The sequence below is a fragment of the Rhipicephalus sanguineus genome, chromosome 7 (assembly GCF_013339695.2).
Source record: "Rhipicephalus sanguineus isolate Rsan-2018 chromosome 7, BIME_Rsan_1.4, whole genome shotgun sequence".
In the NCBI taxonomy this organism is placed as follows: Eukaryota; Metazoa; Arthropoda; class Arachnida; order Ixodida; family Ixodidae; genus Rhipicephalus; species Rhipicephalus sanguineus.
The window spans coordinates 12,995,834-13,011,935 of NC_051182.1; positions in this window are offsets into that span (position 1 = coordinate 12,995,834).

Consider the following 16,102-nt stretch of genomic DNA (forward strand, 5'->3'; position numbering starts at 1 on the left):
ACGTCTTGAATGAATAATCAGCCGAACTAGCGACCACATTGGCGAAAGGGGTCGAGGACATGCGCGCCGTGTCTCCAGGTGCAGATAGTGGTATGCACAATACCGGAAGTACCAGTGAGAAATATCAACTTGCAAAGAGCGTTTGTCGACGCAAACAAAGAGATATGGCGAATTAGTCGAGAGAAGGGCTTCGAGGTAGTGGATATAAACAGGGAGGTGCACGGTGGGGCGGTTTCCAAAAGACAGAATTCACTTCGATAAGAGGCTTTGGTCATGAGGTGGACTGGCGCTGGCAGGAGACGAGGCAGTAGCTTTTTTGGGGGGCAGCGGGCCCTCGGTGCCACGGTAGCTTGTAATGAGAAAACAAACAGGGGGACTCTTTGAACGCAGTATAGCGAAAAACCAGAGAAATAGTAAAAGAAGGGAGAAGGCGCGTGTTGCAATTAGTTACATAAACATGCAGGGGGCAGAAAAAGGCAAAATGGTTAGAGATTGAGGAGCAGTTAAGCAAGGAACAGATAGGTGTTTATGCGGTTACAGAAAACACCTTAGAGATTGGAAGCCACCACATATGACAATTATATTTGGGAAGGATGTAACAGGATCACATCAGAAAGGAGAGGTGGGGGTGTTGGAATGCTAATTCATAGCAGAACAAAATTGGATAGAGTGAAACAAACGTGTTCAGAGCACATGTGGGTTTCGGGCACAGTAGGTGGAAAGAAAACGTGGTAGTGTAGCTTACTTGTGGACAGGCAATAACTGCAGAAAAAAGAATCTGGAGATAGTGAAATGCATAAGCACCGATATTAAAGAATTTGGTCATGATGCCGAAATAATCCTTCTAGGGGACATGAACGCTCACATTCATGACCTTGACGGATATTCAGACACCAATGGCAAGTTATTGCTAGATCTCTGCGAGCAAACGTAGTCTTGAGATAGTTAACGTGGGGCCTAAGTGTGAGGGCAGATCACGTGGGACGTCGGAAACCGGCAATCGAGCATTGATTATTGTCTCATGACAGAAGGAATATATGACAAACTTAGAGAGATGAGAATAGACGAGGAAGGCATTAACAGCTTGGGTAGTGATCATAAACGCATAATATTACAAATGGGATATAAAACTGAAAATAAGAACATAGAATCAAAGTTTGGCAGCTTGTATCTAAATGACAAACAGATAACAAATAGCCGCAAGAGTCGAGGAAAAGTAGACGAACTACCAGGCAAAGACTGGAAGTATAGTGAGCTGCTACATGTAATCACGAAAGAAATGGAAAAAGAGAGAAAACTATTTGTTGGAAAGGAAAGAGAAAGCCAAAACGTTGTGGAACAAAGAAATCCGGAGGTGATCGAGAAGCGACGTGAGGCATCACGGGAGCACAGACAAACAAAAAAGGAGAAGCGGCCACAGGACGAAGTCAACCAAATATGGGAAATATATTTAGAGCAAAAATCTATTGTGCAGAAATTAGTCGAGGCAAAAATTAAAGGTGAATGTGAAGGCTGGATGACAGAGATTCGCGAAAAGAAGAAGGCCGCGCCTAGGATATTTTGGAGCCACCTAAAAGCGCTGGGTAGGAAGTCTGTCACAATGCAACAACATATGGTAGATGAAGGAGGAAATCAATTGGAAGGGTATGAAGCGCTAGGTTACATCCGAAAATAACAGCTGATTCGTTTAAAAAGGTCGCCCAGGGGATTCCCCCAGTGAGTAAAAGTACGCAAAGGAGTGCTACCGACGAAGATGTAGTACTAGAGAATTTCAATTGGAAGAAGGCCGAAGGAAAAATTCCTAAGCGCACTACTCCGGGCTTAGATGGGGTTCCCGTCAGCCTCATTAACGAACTCGGACATAAACCTAAAGAAGCACTGCTGAAAGCCGTAGAAAAGTGCTTACAGGAGAGGGAAATACCAGACAGTTGGCGAAAAAGTAGAATGAACTTAATCTATAAGGCAAGGGAGAAAAGGATAACATTCGCTCGTATAGACCGCTAACCATTACATCGGTGCTATACAGGTTGGCGATGCAGGCAGTAAAATTAAAAATAGAAGCGTGGTAGAACAAAATGATATTTTGGGAGAACTTCAGAATGGATTTCGAATTGACAGGCGGTTAGACGATAATCTGTTTGTTCTTACCCAGTGTATAGAAATATCGAAAATAGAAAACAGGCCCTTATACGTAGCTTATCTAGATATTACCGGGGCGTATGACAACGTTAATCAGGAAATTTTGTGGGATATACTGAAAGAAGTGGGCATAGGTGACGACTGTATACAGCTTTTGAGGAAAATATACCGAGAAAATACAGTTTGTATAGAATGGGAAGGAATAAGTAGTAAGGACAGCGTTGAAATTAGCAAGGGGCTGAGGACAGGGATGTCCTTTGTCCCCGCTGTTATTCATGCTGTACATGGTGAGGATGGAAAAGCGCTAGAAGGTAGCAACATTGGATTTAATTGTCACACAAGCAGGTCGGCACGATGGTTGAGCAGAAGCTTCCAGGTCTATTTTATGCTGATGATATTGTCTTATTTGCGGACAGTCAAGATGATATACAGCGACTGGCAGATATATGCGGAAGGGAATGTGAGGCTCTAGGACTAGGATTTAGTGCAACAAAATGTGGATTGATGGTATTCATGATCACGAGGACCATGCGGTCTTTATACAGGGCCAAAAAAATACCGAGGGTAAGCGAGTACAAGTACCTCGGAGTATGGGTAATGAGGGGATAGATATATGGAGGTACAAGAGAAAGAATCGGTAGCAAAGGGAAAGAGGAATGCTGCAATTATGAAGCACAGAGCTTTATGGGGATACAATAGGTACGAGGTGCTTCGAGGGCTGTGGAATTGTGTGATGGTCCCGGGGCTTACATTTGGGAACTCAGTAGTGTGCATGAAGTCAGAGGTACAATCAGGAATGGATGTAAATCAAAGGACGGTGGGCCGCCTCGCGTTGGGCGCTCACGGGAAGACGACAAATGAGGCTGTAAAGGGTGATATGGGATGGACAGGCTTTGAAGTGGGGAAGCTCAGAGCAAAATGAGATTCGAAGAGAGGCTGAGGAAAATGAAGAACAATAGATGGGCAGAGAAGGTTTTCAGGTATTTGTATAGAAAAAGCGTTGACACGCAGTGGAGAAAAAGAACTAGGAGGCTCATCAGTAAATATACGGCTAGCAGTGCGGCGATATGGCAACAAGGAGCATTAAGCGGAAGGTCAGAGAGGCGGAGAGGACTTATTGGATGGCAGCGATGGAAAGAAGCCGGCTCTGAGTAACTACCGAAAGGGAAAAAAACGAAATAAGGAGGGAAAGGTTTTATGATAATTCAAGGGGAAGCGCTTTACTGTTTGAAGCAAGGTCGGGCTGCCTTAGAACGCGTAGTTATCAAGCGAGATTCAGTAACGAAGAAGAACAATGTACATGCTGCGGGGAACTAAGGAAACGATGGAACATGTACTGAATGAATGTGCGATATTCACCCAGGTATACGTGTGGGCACGAGTCTACATGAAGCCTTGGGTTTTAGGGACAACAATGGAAAGCTGCACACGTCCGCGATAGAAATAAGTAAGAGACGGTTAGAGTATTGGTGGCAGAAAAAGTAGAGATAAAGAACAAAAATAATGGGGGAAAAATAAGGTCATTCTGCCTTAAGAGGCAGAGAGATGGACCGTGAATTTATATTTTTTTGGTATAATAACATAGATTTAATCAATGTAGATAAGGTATTAGGCCAACATGAAACAAGGAAGTTTTTTTTTTTCTTCGAGCCTGGTGGCGGACATGTCACCGCCCCGTTTTAAAGGGGACGCTCATAGCATCCGTCCATCCACGGGAAGCTGGCGCTGAACGGCCGCGCGTATCCCGAAGCTCACGAATTCTTGTATGCATCCGAGTTTAATTGCATCTGTGCTTCTTGCAGGCTTTCACAGGTACAGGGGGATGGAAAGAAACGCGAACATAGCGGCGCGCTGTTTTCATCACGCTCTAACCGTCGTGGCAATAAAAAGATGCTAGATGGTCTTTTATTGTGTCATGGATGACGTCGTGTTCTCATCAATCATCGAGGCTATAACCCTGTGAGGCCGTGCTGCCGGTTCGATACTTGCACTTGAGTTTGATAGTATTCGCGTTTTATTAACATGAAAGTGCTTTATGCCGGGGTCCACCAAGACTTCAATGACGTATTTCCGTCACGGAAATGACGTCGAAAAAAGGTACACGCTCAGATGGCAAAGAAAAAAAGGTGTCGTCACCGGGTATCGAACCCACGACCGCTCGGTCCGCATCGACAGATGCCGGGCACGCTATCCACTGCGCCACGGTCACAGACTCTAGAGGCTTTACAAACGCGCCTTTTATATCTACCACTCTTCAGGTCAGCGGGGTGGTGTTGCCCTCTGGGAACGGTAATGTAAAGTAATTCGTCATTACTATGCCCTCCTCGATTAGCACCTGCAACGCGTTATGCGTCCGTCCTATTCGGAGTGTTTTCAATAGAAGTTCAATTCTGTCGATCCCTTAACACACCGCGAGGTGGTGACATTGACCCAAGCATCGTAAAAGCGTCGGCGCATCACGCTAATCCAAACCAAAAATAGATCTGCAACGCGCGCCTGCCTCAACTGGCTGTAACACCGCGTTCTCCGCTCACGCGCTCGCCCCGAGAAAAATCGCGGCCTTGCTACCGGGGCGGCACGACGCGCTTTGCGTTTCCCTCTAGTCCGGCCGTGGTGGTCAATCACATTTTAACATGTCGCGGTATGGCGACCAAGTTCTGCGTCCAATATACAACGCTCTTCTAGCTATCACACCTCGTTCTTTGATTACGCTTTCACCGTTGACTACTACAGCTACCACAAGGGTTTGTTTATTCATTTAACATGGACGTTAGTCGTCGGTATGGAGATGTACCACCAATCATCAAAGTGGGTGCATATACACGCTAACCGGTGCCATTAGCTGCCAGACATCAATATACATTGTGCAAACTCTCTGATATCAATGTACAGGAAACATTCAGTTACTTCTGTAAGGGCTCGCATTACGTTCGTGTTATTCCGATTCCTATGACGGAGGGACCAACCATGTTTTTTTTCTATTTCAGTCTATTGCAACCGCCCCAATACCTTAGTATGTCATACTGTTGTGTTCCACTCTGCAAATGGAACTGAAGGAAATCACGATTGTCTTTTTTTTATTTCCCTTTATTGATAAAGAAAAAAAGATCTCACAGGGTTCTTTAGGCATTCATCTAAGACGACTGAAACGCGAAAGCCATCTTCTTTTAACACGAAAGTGTTTTATGCCGGGGTCCACCAAGTACATCCGTCACGGATATGACGTTGATAAAATGGACACCAACGGGTGAGAAAGAAAAAAACCAAGAAAAAGATACCCCGCTGGGAATCGAACCCACGACGTTGCGGCCGCGACGGCAAGCGCCCGACGCGCTACCCACTAAGCCATCTCGGGAGATGCTAGGCACGGCGCGAACGCGCCTTATATCTTTCACACATTCTCTTTCGCGGACTTCGGGTCGATGTACCATACCTGGTACATACCATACCTGGAATTACGACGAAAAGAAGAATGTCATCGGTTGCCCTTAAACAGGCTGCACTACTGTATTTACATGAGGTGTACATCACTCACACCCATATTTACACTGATGGTTCAGTTATGACTGCAAGCTCAACCGCCGCCGTAATAATTCCTGCAAGAGCTACCACAATACAGCTCAAAATGTATCACGCAACCTCAACTACAGCTGCTGAACTAGTAGCGCTCCGTGCTGCTCTTCAATTTGTCATGGAGCAGTCACCTACTTCGTGGTCTATCTTCTGCGATAGCAAAGCAGCCCTCCAAAGTCTACCCTCTGCTTTGCGTCATGGCTCACATGAGCAGCTCGTCGGGGAAATTAGGCAAATCCACCATGCAGCAATAGAAAAAGGGCACCAAGTAATATTCCAGTGGCTGCCTAGTCACTGTGGAATTACGGGAAATGACCAAGCGGACGCAGCTGCCCGATCCGCTCACGACGGTGTCAGCAGTATCACCATTCCCCTCTCAAGATCGGACGCCGCAAAAGAGCTTCGTGTGCTAGCTCGTCGTATAACGTTGAACTTGTGGAAATCATCGACATTTACAAGTGCACGGCTGCATACCTTGGACCCTGATCTTCAATTACGCATCCCGTCCAGCTTATCACGACGTGACTCCACCTTGCTGGTCCGTCTATGGCTGGGAGTGGCCTTCTCAAATGCATATTCCTTTATTATTGGAATGGCGGAGAGCCCGTCATGTGAAGTCTGCGGGTGCAGCGAAACAGTCGCGCACCTTCTTTGTGAGTGCACTCGCTTCAATTCCGAAAGAGCGGCCCTCTCAGCCGCATTAGGCCAGCTGGACAACCGCCCTCTCACGGAGAAGAAAATCCTAGGGCCCTGGCCTACCCGGTCTTCAGCACGAGCCGCTCTGAAGGCGTTGTTGCGGTTTCTCCAAGCAACCAGACTAAATGTCAAACTGTGACTGATGGAAGAAAATGACTGATGGAAGAAAAATGACTGATGTTGCTGTGTAGTACTTGGACTGCTGTTATGACTTCGTTTTGTTTGTTTGTTTTTTATTGTTGTTGTAGTATTTTGTCGCGTGCTGTCGTCACAAACTCTTCTTCTTCTTCTCTTTCATTCTTTTACATCCCCTTTCCCCTCCCCACGTGCAGGGTAGCAAACCGGAGACTGCTTCTGGTTAACCTCCCTGTCTTTCCTTTCTCCCTCTTCTCTCTCTCTCTCTCTCTTTCGCGGCGGGCGGAGCGGGGCGGTGCCGCCGTCTGTGAGAGGTGAAAAGAAGTAATACTTCACGATCGACACTTACTAGCGCTTACTCCGAGATTGGACGCGATATCTGAGGTCATGGTTAAAGCGTCTCGATACCAGAGAGGTAGAGCGGCCGCGCTGGCGTCGCCGAGGCACCCTTGACGCAGTTACGTTATTTGCCTTTGGCTTTGTGTTAGCGTGCGTCGGCTCATCGGAGTAGTGCATCTTACACGTGCACCAACGGGATTTCTCCGCCGCCGACTGCTTCAATTGCGAGAGCACCGACTAACAAAACTGCTGCAATATGCGTTGCAGAAAGGACGCGATTTCGACGGGCGAATGTCGTGCCTTGGTGGAGCGAGAGCAGCGCCTGCGAGACAGAGGCCAGCGGGACGCACGCGTTTGCGGCTCAGGCTACGAACCTCTACCTCCCGTGTTGCTGAAGCGCAGTGTGTGTTATGTATGCATGAGCACAGGCGTCCGCTACCCATTACTAGAAAGCGCACACCGTGCCGTTTCTCTCCTTAAAGGGGTGGTGCCACCAAATTTGTGGCTTGCGCATTCTTTGCTGTAAGCGTTTCCTATAGCTCCAGGAAGCATGATGCACGCACCAGGATTCATGTATTCTCGCTAAATAACTTAATATCGCCTTTTGATTTGGACAACTTTCGGTTTCGGTTTCTGGGCGCCGAGGTTGGGCAGTGACGTAGAAGTGTAGGAGGCGTGGTCACGTGACCACACAAGGCTGTGACGCACATAGCCAGGAAGCGATCGAAACTCGGGGAGTGATGTAGCAACCGATGCTTTGCCGGTACTACAGTGAACTAGAATGTATTCTAGTTCATTACAGCCGGTACGTACGTTGCGGAAGTGGCGGAGGTCCGGAGGTCACTCACGTTACTACAGCAGATTTGGTGTGACGTCACTACAACTTTCGTTGCCCATCCTACAGATCTACGTCACTGTTGGCGCGCTAGCGATGGGTTTCGATCGGGAGAATGAGCATTTAGGTACACTTTGGAAGTGAATTAAAATATATTCTAAACGTTTGCTGTGTCCGACCCTTCGTGTGGAATGCCCTTGCATACAGAGGAAACCCACAACAGGCTTGTTATAGCCTCGAAATTTGATGGCGCCACCCCTTTAATTGACGACGCTTTGAAGAAGTGCATACCGGGTACCAGTGTTGATTATGAGCTTGTTGATATCATCCTTACGCGGGATTCACGATTCGCTGTGTCCAAATATATGTTCACACCGTCAGCTACCACAACAGTTTAATCATGATCATGGGCGTTAGTCGTCGTGATAGAGACATGCTGTCAACATGGGTGAATCCACGTCAAACGGTGCTATAGCTGCCAAACACGAATAGACGTTGTACAAGCTCTGATATATCATTACACAATAAGCACTACTTCTGTGAAGAAACGTTTCACTTTCGTGTTATACCGATTCCTATGACGGAGGGATCAGCCATGTTTTTTTCTTCCAGTCAATGTATTGAACATTTCCTGCCTCCCTCCAAGATATTTCTGCGCCTAAAGTAGTTTTCTTACAGCCTCAAGGATCGGAGGCAGCGCAAGCTTTCTGCACATCAGCGGAGGCTTGCACTGCCTCCGTGAGCGGCCCATTTTGACCAAGCGAAATGTAATATGACGACATCACGTTTATGTGACGTCACGACAATGTCGCAAAATTTTATGATCTGTGACGTCATATGATGACGTCATCACGTAATTATTTTTGCATCACTCGTGCTGACACCACCGACGGTCAATTTTCGCGTTTGATGAGGCATCTAATTCCATGAAATTCCAGCTGCCGCTGGTGTTCGGTAGAGGTGGTTTGCAGTAATTAGGCGGGATAATTGGTCTCCTAATACATCTTGAAACTACACTAGAATATGCAGCCGTCGTTCACGACGCGAAGATTTCCTACAGTATAAGAAGCGGCGGCTTACGAAGGATGCAGTAGCGTCACTCTTTGCAGACTACCCTTCACGTTTGCAGCCCAAGGTAACAAGTGAACCAAGCATGACAATTATCCCTAAACGTGACCGTGTTGCGTCCGAACAGTCAACGAATGCATGTAGTACCAGTAGCAACGCTGCCTCGCGGTCGCCGCCATGTGCATGCAGCGCTGACATTAGGTCCCGAAGCTGAAGAATCGGAGCCCATGGACACTACATGCGCTACCGGCGAAATAACCGACAATCATTATGTACATTGTCACTGGAAGTAGCTTAGTGACATGTCATGCTATTTAGCGCATGAACTCAACGCATCGGGGAACTTTAAGCGCCCAAGCTTTCAGTATTAGCTCTTGGCAAATGCTGCTTTCGAAAATCCACTTTCAGACAGTCAATAATCGACTCTCAGACAAGCTAACGTAACGGTGACAAAACAATTTTCCGCGCATCACTGGCATGCGCTCTCTGGAATCGGGCAAGCAGACGACGTGCGAGCGTCTCGATAAATAGCCGCGAAAGACACATGCCTTCGAAATGGGCTGGTTGTCCAGAACGACAAGTGCTTCATGATTCCAGTTTACAAGTTTTCATTATACTTTAAACAACGCGAATACAGCCAAAAACTGAACCATATAGCAGCTTCGAATGCAGCCACTGCATTCGCTTCCGCGAGCGACGACGCGACGGCTGGTCTACTACGGTGGCGGCGCCCGGCAGCTAAAAGCCGCACTAACGCCGACGGTCGGTTCCCATTGCGCTCCGCTCCTTCGCCCAGGCACAGAAAAATAGAGGAGGCGCTGGTCCACATTATATACGCAAGTATGATAAGTTGCGCATGACAGCATTCGTAAAAAGTTATTTATTCTTGTTATTACAATGACCACGAGCTGAGATGGCGGCTCCTTGCTGTTAAAGAAACCCTGCAACACTTTTCCAAGTAGCCATAGAATGGCTACGCTAAAGAAGCTTATTGCCTCACGAATCGACCGCCGGAAAAATATTTAGAATCCATCCAGTATGAGCGGAGTTACAAAAATTTGTCGCACGCTCTTTCCTCGACCCGAGGAAAGCACTGGAAGCTAAAGCAGGGAGGGATGGCACGGAGGAAGTACTAGATACGTCACCCGCGCCTTGAGCACCTTTTCTTTCTTTTAAGTGCGAATGCACTTTATAAGCGACCCTGAATCCGCCGTCCCATAGCAACGGCGCGAGGAGCGGAGAGGAGCGTCTGTAGCAACGGCGCAGCGACGTCACGCCCCACGTGACTGCGCGCGCTCCGCCCTCCGCTCCGTGGCTGCGCGCGCCCCGCGCATTGCCTGTGGTGATGAAGGCCGGCGGCGAGACGCCGAACGAAAGCGTGCGAAGCGGGCCGAGCACAGCCGAGCACCCCGAAGCCGATCTGGCGCGGGGACGCGCGATGCGTGAGCGAGCGCGGGCCCTCGAATTCGATCGGCCGGACGCGCGCTTCAAGCGAGACTTCCTGGACCGCAGCTTCGGATATAGCTGCGCGGTGTGCGATCGACTGTGGTTCGACAACAACCTGAGTCCATCTCGGGCGTGCGCAACGCCGCCAACAAGTTCAACGCGTTGCGGGTTCTTTGGAACGAGTTCGGAAGACAGATCATCATCATCAGTAAAAGTGCTTTGCACTTAAAAACGGCCAGACCTCCGTGGGTCGGCTGGCGCGTGCTCTCTCGCTGCCGTCTCCTTCGCTCGGCTCTGCAGTTTAGTCGCGCGCGCCCCCTCATAGCATCACCCCGTGCTTCGCACTTCCTCATACTCCCCTTCGGGGAAATGCGGGTTTTTTTAGATGCGAAGTATCTCTTGCTCGGGGGTATGTAACGCGGCGTGGTCATCCGCACGCAGCGTTGTGGTCCGCACTCACACTACGCATGCGCGACTCTCCTCCTTCCCTCTCTCCAACAACTGGGCGTTACTCTCTCCAGTTCTTTACCAGCACCTGCTTGCCCTTCTCCTGCGTTCTCGCTTCTGCTCTCACGGCGCATACACTACTCTCCTCTCCTTCAAATGGCAAAGCACTGCGCGCGTTCAATTCAGCGCTGGTCTCGGTTGGCTCCTCTGAAATGCGGGCTCGACATGCCGAAATTCTGCGCAGCGCCGCGATGAGGGCCAGCGCATGCGCGTCCCTTCCCCCTCTCTCTCCTTTCCTATACTGCCTCTCTCTCGCGCGCCTGTCGACGTTCCCCGCCCGCCATGTGAGAATTAACGGCCAGGCTAGAGGGAAGACACGATGCGCGTAGTGTTCCTCTTCGCGCTCCAGGAAGCGAGGCCGGTAGCATGCCCAGCGAACGCCAGCGGAACGCGATCGTGCAAGTACTCCGGCTTCGCATCGCCTCATGGTCCCCTTTAGCGGGAGATGGTGTAATTTTTTTCTTCAAACGTGCGAATTTTCACTGCGACCGTGTGCGCGCGGACACGTGACAGCCGCAGTTAATAAAAAGGGCGCCATGTTGAAATCAGCCAATGCTGGTACTGTGGACAAACACGCAATCATTTGTGGACTAAAGCAACGTTTATAGGACTAAAGCATATAACGCATCATTTGTCGAGAGACGAGGGAGCGATGTTTAGCTGATTTGGAGAATTTATTGTAAATTCCAGGCGGTGTGCTGCGTTATAATATTTGGCTCACTTGTTATCGGAAGCCTCGACTACTGGTCGGCAGCGTTTTCTGACCATACTCAAAAAGTGTTGCAGGGCCCCTCTAAAGCAGCACGGTGACCAGGGAGATTACGGCCGCAATACCGGCCGCCCCGCTCACGCGTCAATCACGAAACTGATGCACTAAATTAAAAGGGTCACCCCACTGCACGCTAGTCGAGTATCTCAAGACTATTGATAAAGCTTAACCAACCAACCACAACCTTTTATTCTGACATTGTAGCACCCACGATCTACCAATCACAAAAACGAAAGCGCCATTTCGTTATCATCATCATCCGTTTCCATGCGAGACTTCAAGGCAGTGCAGCAGTGGTCGCACCTTCCAGCTTCCCGTCGCCGTTTACCTTTTGTATGCGTCTGTTTTGGTGTTAAATACAGTGTCAGATGTGCAGCGCGATCGTTGTTCACGCGTTCTAACCTAGCATCATATTGTCGTGGAGGGAACACCAGGTGCTTACAACGCTCGGAGTCCCACAACGGCAACCCAGCAATGCTGCCTACCAAAGCGACAGAACTTTTGACAGCGCGCAGGATGATGCGGCTTCGAGTTAAGTAGAATAAATACTGGTTTTCTACGCATTAAGACAGCGTTAATTGCAAGTTTTATACTGCTGCTTGTGGATATTCAGTGCCGCACGAGACTACGCATTTTGTAATGGATGTACTCTCCGTGCGTCTTATATATCGAAGCAAGGTGTGAGAGCGGGCTAGTTGGTATTCCATAATACTAAAACTTTAGCGCAAAACGAGCACGGCGGACAAAGTCTTCGTCGTTTCTTTGTCCGCCGTGCTCGTTTTGCGCTAAAGTTTTAGTCTTATATATCATTTCTTCCCACGAAAGTAGTAAAAAGTAGGGGGTGTGCCTGATACAAAGGTGCGACTTATACACCGGAAAAGTGGTACTATGAACCATGATTATACGCCTGTTGGTCCGCGGGTATAAATGCCTGTACCATGAAATGAAGCAGCTTTGCTGAACTTCATATCATGGAACGTTTCTCTATCCGCCACCCGAGAACGCGCTCTCGAGCGGTCAGGCTCCGCCGAGAGACTTAAGTAGTATGAAACTAATACAGGCCACACTAAACTGCTGCATCAAATAGCAGCCGGGCTCATTGAATTCAACTCTGTCACAGCAAACATTAGGACTTTAATTAGGAGTGATGCTGATCTTTAGGAAATGTACTGAACATTAATGATGTGTTAACTATGATGTTTGTACAAAAAGAGAGCGCTCTTTTTGTACAAACAAATCTCATTAAATTTATCTCCAGCTAGAAACAGCAATGTAATTTATGGTTAGCTGCCTGCATCACCGTTCATTCTACTAAAGTATGTGCTTCTACGTTGTGCAACTAAGCAAATGAACTCAAGAACTCAGTCACAAAAAAAAAAAAAAAAAACTTCCTATGCTTCAAGGAACACTAAGGGACACTAGAGGCAAACAACCTTTTCTCGTTCAAACGATGAACTAATGTTTAAAACACTAAACAGCATTATTTACACGAGGGCTTCGTTCACAGAGAAATTAAGTAAATTTATGACTAGGCTTGCACCACCAGAGGGATATTCTGCTGTGTGGTGACATATTCAAGTCCCAGAAAAAGTCACTAATGCTTAAAGTGTCAATCGTAATCATTCCAGTGCATTACAATCTGGAATATAATGCTACTTGCTTCTTTTGCCCCTTTTTTGAAGTAAAAATAAACGAAATCCATGACAAGCTTCAATCATCACACACAAAAAAAAAACGTGGTTGATCCCTCCGTCATAGGCATCTTAATAACACGAAAGTAAAGCGTGCCCTTACAGAAGTAACTGAATGTTTACTGTACATTGATATAGGAGAGTTTGCACAATGTATATTGACGTCTGCCAGCTATAGCATCGTTTAACGTGGATGTGCCCACTTTGATGATTGGTGGTACATCTCCATCCCGACGACTAAAGTCCCTGCTAAATGGTTAAACAAACCCTTGTGGTAGCTGTAGTAGTTAACGGTGAAAGCGTAATCGGAGGACTAGGTGTGATAGCCAGAAGAGCGTCGCTTATTGGACGCAGAACTTGGTCGCCATCCCGCGGCATGCTAAAATGTGATTGAACACCACGGCTGGACTATATAGAAACACAAAGCGCGTGGTGCCGCCCCGGTAGCCCGGCCGCGATTTTTCTAGGGGCGAGTGCGTGAGCGGAGAACGCGTTGTTACAGCCAGGTGAAGCAGGCGCGCGTCGCAGAACTATGAGCGAAGCCGACGCTTTTACGGATGTATGGATGGATGCTATGAGCGTCCCCTTTATAACGGGGCGGTGACATGTCTACCACCAGGCTAAAAAAAAACCTTCCTTGTTTCATGTTCGCCTAATACCTTATCTCCATTGATTAAATCTATGTTATTATACCAAAAAATATAAATTCACAGTCCATCTCTCTGCCTCTTAAGGCAGAACGACCTTTTTTTTCCCTCAATTATTTATTTTTGTACTTTATCTTTACTTTTCTCTTACTTATTTCTATCGCGGGCGTGTTCAGCTTTCCATTGTTGTCCCTAAAACCCAATCAGTACATGTTCAATCATTTCCTTAGTTCCCCCGCAGCATGTACATTGTTCTTCTTCGTTACTGAATCTCGCTTTATTCGCAATGTCCATAGACTGTCGCGCCGCCTAGCGGAATTCATGAGCGTCCTCTCGAGGAGGGTTAGTAGACGACAAAATGGCCGCACTACGCAGTCGCTACCTTGTTCGGCTGTGCTAGCCTCAGTGTTAACGCGTTAGCAAGAAAGAAACACTACGACTTTGCATGTTCCTGCATCAGTGAACAAACCAGGCCCTCCGTGACACGAATAATCTGGTTCGTTCTTGCGAGAGGCGAAGTTTTCGTGAAAATAACTCGCGCTTTCAATGCTAGCCCACAGCGCACACATACTATCAGCTTCGCGAGGCTTTCTGTAGCCACGTAGGTTAGTTAAATGTTATCGTCTGACATTTTCAGTTGAAGCTCACCCTGTTTTACTCGCATATAGCATTCGTCAGCGTTTGTTGTAGTACATGAATCCCATAACATTGTACGCGGGCTCGCACATCGCGAGCCCGCGTACAATGTTATGGGTTATTAAGTGCGAATGCACTTTATAAGCGACCCTGAATCCGCCGTCCCATAGCAACGGCGCGAGGAGCGGAGAGGAGCGTCTGTAGCAACGGCGCAGCGACGTCACGCCCCACGTGACTGCGCGCGCTCCGCCCTCCGCTCCGTGGCTGCGCGCGCCCCGCGCATTGCCTGTGGTGATGAAGGCCGGCGGCGAGACGCCGAACGAAAGCGTGCGAAGCGAGCCGAGCACCCCGAAGCCGATCTGGCGCGGGGACGCGCGATGCGTGAGCGAGCGCGGGCCCTCGAATTCGATCGGCCGGACGCGCGCTTCAAGCGAGACTTCCTGGACCGCAGCTTCGGATATAGCTGCGCGGTGTGCGATCGACTGTGGTTCGACAACAACCTGAGCCCCATCTCGGGCGTGCGCAACGCCGCCAACAAGTTGAACGCGTTGCGGGTTCTTTGGAACGAGTTCGGAAGACAGATCATCATCATCAGTAAAAGTGTCCGTGGGTCGGCTGGCGCGTGCTCTCTCGCTGCCGTCTCCTTCGCTCGGCTCTGCAGTTTAGTCGCGCGCGCCCCCTCATAGCATCACCCCGTGCTTCGCACTTCCTCATACTCCCCTTCGGGGAAATGCGGGTTTTTAAAGACGATAGTCTTTATTGGGGAACTTAAACGCCGAAATTTTGGTCTGTCTTTCTGTCTGTCCTTCTGTCTGTCTTTCTGTTTGTCGGCACGTCCCTCGATTCAGCCACTCGGCCAAAGTTGAACCACTTGCCCAAGGGTCAGCCATCGTGAACGGCTGACTAGGTTCATACTTGTGTACATTGTTGATCAAAAAGCAAACATTACGCATATCTGAGGCGCAACATCACTAGGTAAGTATTAGACGGTGTGTTCCTTTAACAGAAAATACATAGATACGCAATTTTAAAGACCTTGATGGTATGCGTTTAAAGGAGTACTGACACGATTTTGAAGTGCAGCAAAACGGACGTTTTTGGTTTCCTTGGCATGTAGTGTTAACGCTCTCCCCACACCGCATCCGGGAAACACGTATAAGTATTTAAGTTTGATTTTGAAGTTTTTATCTCCCAGCATCTGCAAGGCAGCTTCCCCGCATGGAGAGCCCTATGACGTTTCAAGTCAGCTCACTTGGTTTGCGAAGTCTAGGTTCTGCATGCAGCCTAAATCACAGAAATCGCTGTCGGAGGCACTGGACGACACTTCACTCATCATGAACCACGTTCGACTGACAGCAAAGGACAGCAGGTGCATATTTCGTGGGTTGCAGTCTGCCCGTGACGTCACGGGCAGACTTGACACGTCACTATGAAGCCGCCCTCTCGAAACCGAAACCGAAACTGCTGGTTGAAAGAAGCGGTATTAAAAATATATGCAATGCATCCCCAGGCACCACGACACTCTTTTTAGGGTTCTCGACACCCGTGCTTTCATTTAGAGCAACAACCCGAAAAATTTTACAATTCATGTCAGTACTCCTTTAACGTTGAGACTTAAAAG